The following is an 8,095-nucleotide window of genomic DNA, read 5'->3' on the forward strand; positions in this document are numbered from 1 at the left end:
GCATCTAAACCAATGAAACACTCACACCCAGTCAACAGATATGGGTTTAATCTATCACCGTTCTTTAGCCCACTCTGCCACCCCAGTTCAGACATGGCCATATGCAAATCAGTCTGACCCAGTGCCTCATGGGAACAGTCCTGCCCGAACTGCCAAGCCATGCCTTCCCTGGACCTGAAACAAGCTTCATAGGACCGGTTTCTGGCATTCCAGCCATCTTAAGCCAGGCTTGCTTGATTCCAGTGGCAAAGTGAGCAAGGGACTCACGTCTGAGCATACCCTGCCAACTTATGGCGAACAAAGCGGTACAAAAGGGGGTGGTGATGGACGGAGCATCTGAACCAATCAAACACTCACACCCAGTCAACAGATTTGGGTTTAATCTATCACCGTTCTTAAGCCCACTCTGCCAACCCAGTTCAGACATGGCCATATGCAAATCAGTCTGACCCAGTGCCTCATGGGAACAGTCCAGCCCGAACTGCCAAGCCATGCCTTCCCTGGACCGGAAACAAGCTTCCTAGGACCGGTTTCTGGCATTCCAGCCATCTTCAGCCAGGCTTGCTTGATTCCAGTGGCAATGTGAAAAAGGGACTCACGTCTGAGCATACCCTGCCAACTTATGGCGAACAAAGCGGTACAAAAGGGGGTGGTGATGGACGGAGCATCTAAACCAATCAAACACTCACACCCAGTCAACAGATCTGGGTTTAATCTATCACTGTTCTTTAGCCCACTCTGCCACCCCAGTTCAGACATGGCCATATGCAAATCAGTCTGACCCAGTGCCTCATGGGAACAGTCCAGCCCGAACTGCCAAGCCATGCCTTCCCTGGACCAGAAACAAGCTTCCTAGGACCGGTTTCTGGCATTCCAGCCGTCTTCAGCCAGGCTTGCTTGATTCCAGTGGCAAAGTGAGCAAGGGACTCACGTCTGAGCATACCCTGCCAACTTATGGCGAACAAAGCGGTACAAAAGAGGGTGGTGATGGACGGAGCATCTGAACCAATCAAACACTCACACCCAGTCATCAGATCTGGGTTTAATCTATCACCGTTCTTTAGCCCACTCTGCCACCCCAGTTCAGACATGGCCATATGCAAATCAGTCTGATCCAGTGCCTCATGGGAACAGTCCAGCCCGAACTGCCAAGCCATGCCTTCCCTGGACCGGACACAAGCTTCCTAGGACCGGTTTCTGGCATTCCAGCCGTCTTCAGCCAGGCTTGCTTGATTCCAGTGGCAAAGTGAGCAAGGGACTCACGTCTGAGCATACCCTGCCAACTTATGGCGAACAAAGCGGTACAAAAGGGGGTGGTGATGGACGGAGCATCTGAACCAATCAAACACTCACATCCAGTCAACAGATCTGGGTTTAATCTATCACCGTTCTTAAGCCCACTCTGCCACCCCAGTTCAGACATGGCCATATGCAAATCAGTCTGACCCAGTGCCTCATGGAAACAGTCCAGCCCGAACTGCCAAGCCATGCCTTCCCTGGACCGGAAACAAGCTTCCTACGACCGGTTTCTGGCATTCCAGCTGTCTTCAGCCAGGCTTGCTTGATTCCAGTGGCAATGTGAGCAAGGGACTCACATCTGAGCATACCCTGCCAACTTATGGCGAACAAAGCGGTACAAAAGGGGGTGGTGATGGACGGAGCATCTAAACCAATCAAACACTCACACCCAGTCAACAGATCTGGGTTTAATCTATCACCGTTCTTTAGCCCACTCTGCCACCCCAGTTCAGACATGGCCATATGCACATCAGTCCGACCCAGTGCCTGATGGGAACAGTCCAGCCCGAACTGCCAAGCCATGCCATCCCTGGACCGGAAACATGCTTCCTAGGACCGGTTTCTGGCATTCCAGCTGCCTTCAGCCAGGCTTGCGTGATTCCAGTGGCAAAGTTAGCAAGGGATTCACGTCTGAGCATACCCTGCCAACTTATGGCAAACAAAGCTGTACAAAAGGGGGTGGTGATGGACGGAGCATCTAAACCAATGAAACACTCACACCCAGTCAACAGATATGGGTTTAATCTATCACCGTTCTTTAGCCCACTCTGCCACCCCAGTTCAGACATGGCCATATGCAAATCAGTCTGACCCAGTGCCTCATGGGAACAGTCCTGCCCGAACTGCCAAGCCATGCCTTCCCTGGACCTGAAACAAGCTTCATAGGACCGGTTTCTGGCATTCCAGCCATCTTAAGCCAGGCTTGCTTGATTCCAGTGGCAAAGTGAGCAAGGGACTCACGTCTGAGCATACCCTGCCAACTTATGGCGAACAAAGCGGTACAAAAGGGGGTGGTGATGGACGGAGCATCTGAACCAATCAAACACTCACACCCAGTCAACAGATCTGGGTTTAATCTATCACCGTTCTTAAGCCCACTCTGCCAACCCAGTTCAGACATGGCCATATGCAAATCAGTCTGATCCAGTGCCTCATGGGAACAGTCCAGCCCGAACTGCCAAGCCATGCCTTCCCTGGACCGGAAACAAGCTTCCTAGGACCGGTTTCTGGCATTCCAGCCATCTTCAGCCAGGCTTGCTTGATTCCAGTGGCAATGTGAAAAAGGGACTCACGTCTGAGCATACCCTGTCAACTTATGGCGAACAAAGCGGTACAAAAGGGGGTGGTGATGGACGGAGCATGTAAACCAATCAAACACTCACACCCAGTCAACAGATCTGGGTTTAATCTATCACCGTTCTTTAGCCCACTCTGCCACCCCAGTTCAGACATGGCCATATGCAAATCAGTCTGACCCAGTGCCTCATGGGAACAGTCTAGCCCGAACTGCCAAGCCATGCCTTCCCTGGACCAGAAACAAGCTTCCTAGGACCGGTTTCTGGCATTCCAGCCGTCTTCAGCCAGGCTTGCTTGATTCCAGTGGCAAAGTGAGCAAGGGACTCACGTCTGAGCATACCCTGCCAACTTATGGCAAACAAAGCTGTACAAAAGGGGGTGGTGATGGACGGAGCATCTAAACCAATCAAACACTCACACCCAGTCAACAGATCTGGGTTTAATCTATCACTGTTCTTTAGCCCACTCTGCCACCCCAGTTCAGACATGGCCATATGCAAATCAGTCTGACCCAGTGCCTCATGGGAACAGTCCAGCCCGAACTGCCAAGCCATGCCTTCCCTGGACCAGAAACAAGCTTCCTAGGACCGGTTTCTGGCATTCCAGCCGTCTTCAGCCAGGCTTGCTTGATTCCAGTGGCAAAGTGAGCAAGGACTCACGTCTGAGCATACCCTGCCAACTTATGGCGAACAAAGCGGTACAAAAGGGGGTGGTGATGGACGGAGCATCTGAACCAATCAAACACTCACACCCAGTCAACAGATCTGGGTTTAATCTATCACCGTTCTTAAGCCCACTCTGCCAACCCAGTTCAGACATGGCCATATGCAAATCAGTCAGACCCAGTGCCTCATGGGAATAGTCCAGCCCGAACTGCCAAGCCATGCCTTCCCTGGACCGGAAACAAGCTTCCTAGGACCGGTTTCTGGCATTCCAGCCATCTTCAGCCAGGCTTGCTTGATTCCAGTGGCAATGTGAAAAAGGGACTCACGTCTGAGCATACCCTGCCAACTTATGGCGAACAAAGCGGTACAAAAGGGGGTGGTGATGGACGGAGCATCTAAACCAATCAAACACTCACACCCAGTCAACAGATCTGGGTTTAATCTATCACCGTTCTTTAGCCCACTCTGCCACCCCAGTTCAGACATGGCCATATGCAAATCAGTCTGACCCAGTGCCTCATGGGAACAGTCCAGCCCGAACTGCCAAGCCATGCCTTCCCTGGACCAGAAACAAGCTTCCTAGGACCGGTTTCTGGCATTCCAGCCGTCTTCAGCCAGGCTTGCTTGATTCCAGTGGCAAAGTGAGCAAGGGACTCACGTCTGAGCATACCCTGCCAACTTATGGCGAACAAAGCGGTACAAAAGGGGGTGGTGATGGACGGAGCATCTGAACCAATCAAACACTCACACCCAGTCAACAGATCTGGGTTTAATCTATCACCGTTCTTTAGCCCACTCTGCCACCCCAGTTCAGACATGGCCATATGCAAATCAGTCTGATCCAGTGCCTCATGGGAACAGTCCAGCCCGAACTGCCAAGCTATGCCTTCCCTGGACCGGACACAAGCTTCCTAGGACCGGTTTCTGGCATTCCAGCCGTCTTCAGCCAGGCTTGCTTGATTCCAGTGGCAAAGTGAGCAAGGGACTCACGTCTGAGCATACCCTGCCAACTTATGGCGAACAAAGCGGTACAAAAGGGGGTGGTGATGGACGGAGCATCTGAACCAATCAAACACTCACATCCAGTCAACAGATCTGGGTTTAATCTATCACCGTTCTTAAGCCCACTCTGCCACCCCAGTTCAGACATGGCCATATGCAAATCAGTCTGACCCAGTGGCTCATGGAAACAGTCCAGCCCGAACTGCCAAGCCATGCCTTCCCTGGACCGGAAACAAGCTTCCTAGGACCGGTTTCTGGCATTCCAGCTGTCTTCAGCCAGGCTTCCTTGATTCCAGTGGCAATGTGAGCAAGGGACTCACATCTGAGCATACCCTGCCAACTTATGGCGAACAAAGCGGTACAAAAGGGGGTAGTGATGGACGGAGCATCTAAACCAATGAAACACTCACACCCAGTCAACAGATCTGGGTTTAATCTATCACCGTTCTTTAGCCCACTCTGCCACCCCAGTTCAGACATGGCCATATGCACATCAGTCCGACCCAGTGCCTCATGGGAACAGTCCAGCCCGAACTGCCAAGCCATGCCATCCCTGGACCAGAAACATGCTTCCTAGGACCGGTTTCTGGCATTCCAGCTGCCTTCAGCCAGGCTTGCGTGATTCCAGTGGCAAAGTTAGCAAGGGATTCACGTCTGAGCATACCCTGCCAACTTATGGCGAACAAAGCGGTACAAAAGGGGGTGGTGTTGGACGGAGCATCTGAACCAATCAAACACTCACACCCAGTCAACAGATCTGGGTTTAATCTATCACCGTTCTTTAGCCCACTCTGCCACCCCAGTTCAGACATGGCCATATGCAAATCAATCTGACCGAGTGCCTCATGGGAACAGTCCAGCCTGACCTGCCAAGCCATGCCTTCCCTGGACCGGAAACAAGCTTCCTAGGACCGGTTTCTGGCATTCCAGCCATCTTAAGCCAGGCTTGCTTGATTCCAGTGGCAAAGTGAACAAGGGACTCACGTCTGAGCATACCCTGCCAACTTATGGCAAACAAAGCTGTACAAAAGGGGGTGGTGATGGACGGAGCATCTAAACCAATGAAACACTCACACCCAGTCAACAGATATGGGTTTAATCTATCACCGTTCTTTAGCCCACTCTGCCACCCCAGTTCAGACATGGCCATATGCAAATCAGTCTGACCCAGTGCCTCATGGGAACAGTCCTGCCCGAACTGCCAAGCCATGCCTTCCCTGGACCTGAAACAAGCTTCATAGGACCGGTTTCTGGCATTCCAGCCATCTTAAGCCAGGCTTGCTTGATTCCAGTGGCAAAGTGAGCAAGGGACTCACGTCTGAGCATACCCTGCCAACTTATGGCGAACAAAGCGGTACAAAAGGGGGTGGTGATGGACGGAGCATCTGAACCAATCAAACACTCACACCCAGTCAACAGATCTGGGTTTAATCTATCACCGTTCTTAAGCCCACTCTGCCAACCCAGTTCAGACATGGCCATATGCAAATCAGTCTGACCCAGTGCCTCATGGGAACAGTCCAGCCCGAACTGCCAAGCCATGCCTTCCCTGGACCGGAAACAAGCTTCCTAGGACCGGTTTCTGGCATTCCAGCCATCTTCAGCCAGGCTTGCTTGATTCCAGTGGCAATGTGAAAAAGGGACTCACGTCTGAGCATACCCTGCCAACTTATGGCGAACAAAGCGGTACAAAAGGGGGTGGTGATGGACGGAGCATCTAAACCAATCAAACACTCACACCCAGTCAACAGATCTGGGTTTAATCTATCACCGTTCTTTAGCCCACTCTGCCACCCCAGTTCAGACATGGCCATATGCAAATCAGTCTGACCCAGTGCCTCATGGGAACAGTCTAGCCCGAACTGCCAAGCCATGCCTTCCCTGGACCAGAAACAAGCTTCCTAGGACCGGTTTCTGGCATTCCAGCCGTCTTCAGCCAGGCTTGCTTGATTCCAGTGGCAAAGTGAGCAAGGGACTCACGTCTGAGCATACCCTGCCAACTTATGGCAAACAAAGCTGTACAAAAGGGGGTGGTGATGGACGGAGCATCTAAACCAATCAAACACTCACACCCAGTCAACAGATCTGGGTTTAATCTATCACTGTTCTTTAGCCCACTCTGCCACCCCAGTTCAGACATGGCCCTATGCAAATCAGTCTGACCCAGTGCCTCATGGGAACAGTCCAGCCCGAACTGCCAAGCCATGCCTTCCCTGGACCAGAAACAAGCTTCCTAGGACCGGTTTCTGGCATTCCAGCCGTCTTCAGCCAGGCTTGCTTGATTCCAGTGGCAAAGTGAGCAAGGACTCACGTCTGAGCATACCCTGCCAACTTATGGCGAACAAAGCGGTACAAAAGGGGGTGGTGATGGACGGAGCATCTGAACCAATCAAACACTCACACCCAGTCAACAGATCTGGGTTTAATCTATCACCGTTCTTAAGCCCACTCTGCCAACCCAGTTCAGACATGGCCATATGCAAATCAGTCTGACCCAGTGCCTCATGGGAATAGTCCAGCCCGAACTGCCAAGCCATGCCTTCCCTGGACCGGAAACAAGCTTCCTAGGACCGGTTTCTGGCATTCCAGCCATCTTCAGCCAGGCTTGCTTGATTCCAGTGGCAATGTGAAAAAGGGACTCACGTCTGAGCATACCCTGCCAACTTATGGCGAACAAAGCGGTACAAAAGGGGGTGGTGATGGACGGAGCATCTAAACCAATCAAACACTCACACCCAGTCAACAGATCTGGGTTTAATCTATCACTGTTCTTTAGCCCACTCTGCCACCCCAGTTCAGACATGGCCATATGCAAATCAGTCTGACCCAGTGCCTCATGGGAACAGTCTAGCCCGAACTGCCAAGCCATGCCTTCCCTGGACCAGAAACAAGCTTCCTAGGACCGGTTTCTGGCATTCCAGCCGTCTTCAGCCAGGCTTGCTTGATTCCAGTGGCAAAGTGAGCAAGGGACTCACGTCTGAGCATACCCTGCCAACTTATGGCAAACAAAGCTGTACAAAAGGGGGTGGTGATGGACGGAGCATCTGAACCAATCAAACACTCACACCCAGTCAACAGATCTGGGTTTAATCTATCACTGTTCTTTAGCCCACTCTGCCACCCCAGTTCAGACATGGCCATATGCAAATCAGTCTGACCTAGTGCCTCATGGGAACAGTCCAGCCCGAACTGCCAAGCCATGCCTTCCCTGGACCAGAAAGAGGCTTCCTAGGACCGGTTTCTGGCATTCCAGCCGTCTTCAGCCAGGCTGGCTTGATTCCAGTGTCAAAGTGAGCAAGGGACTTACGTCTGAGCATACCCTGTCATCTTATGGCGAACAAAGCGGTACAAAAGGGGGTGGTGATGGACGGAGCATCTGAAGCAATCAAACACTCACACCCAGTCAACAGATCTGGGTTTAATCTATCACCGTTCTTTAGCCCACTCTGCCACCCCAGTTCAGACATGGCCATATGCAAATCAGTCTGATCCAGTGCCTCATGGGAACAGTCCTGCCCGAACTGCCAAGCCATGCCTTCCCTGGACCTGAAACAAGCTTCATAGGACCGGTTTCTGGCATTCCAGCCATCTTAAGCCAGGCTTGCTTGATTCCAGTGGCAAAGTGAGCAAGGGACTCACTTCTGAGCGTACCCTGCCAACTTATGGCAAACAAAGCTGTACAAAAGAGGGTGGTGATGGACGGAGCATCTAAACCAATCAAACACTCACACCCAGTCAACAGATCTGGGTTTAATCTATCACTGTTCTTTAGCCCACTCTGCCACCCCAGTTCAGACATGGCCATATGCAAATCAGTCTGACCCAGTGCCTCA

The sequence above is a fragment of the Lissotriton helveticus genome, chromosome 9, assembly GCF_964261635.1.
Source record: "Lissotriton helveticus chromosome 9, aLisHel1.1, whole genome shotgun sequence".
NCBI classification, from domain to species: Eukaryota; Metazoa; Chordata; class Amphibia; order Caudata; family Salamandridae; genus Lissotriton; species Lissotriton helveticus.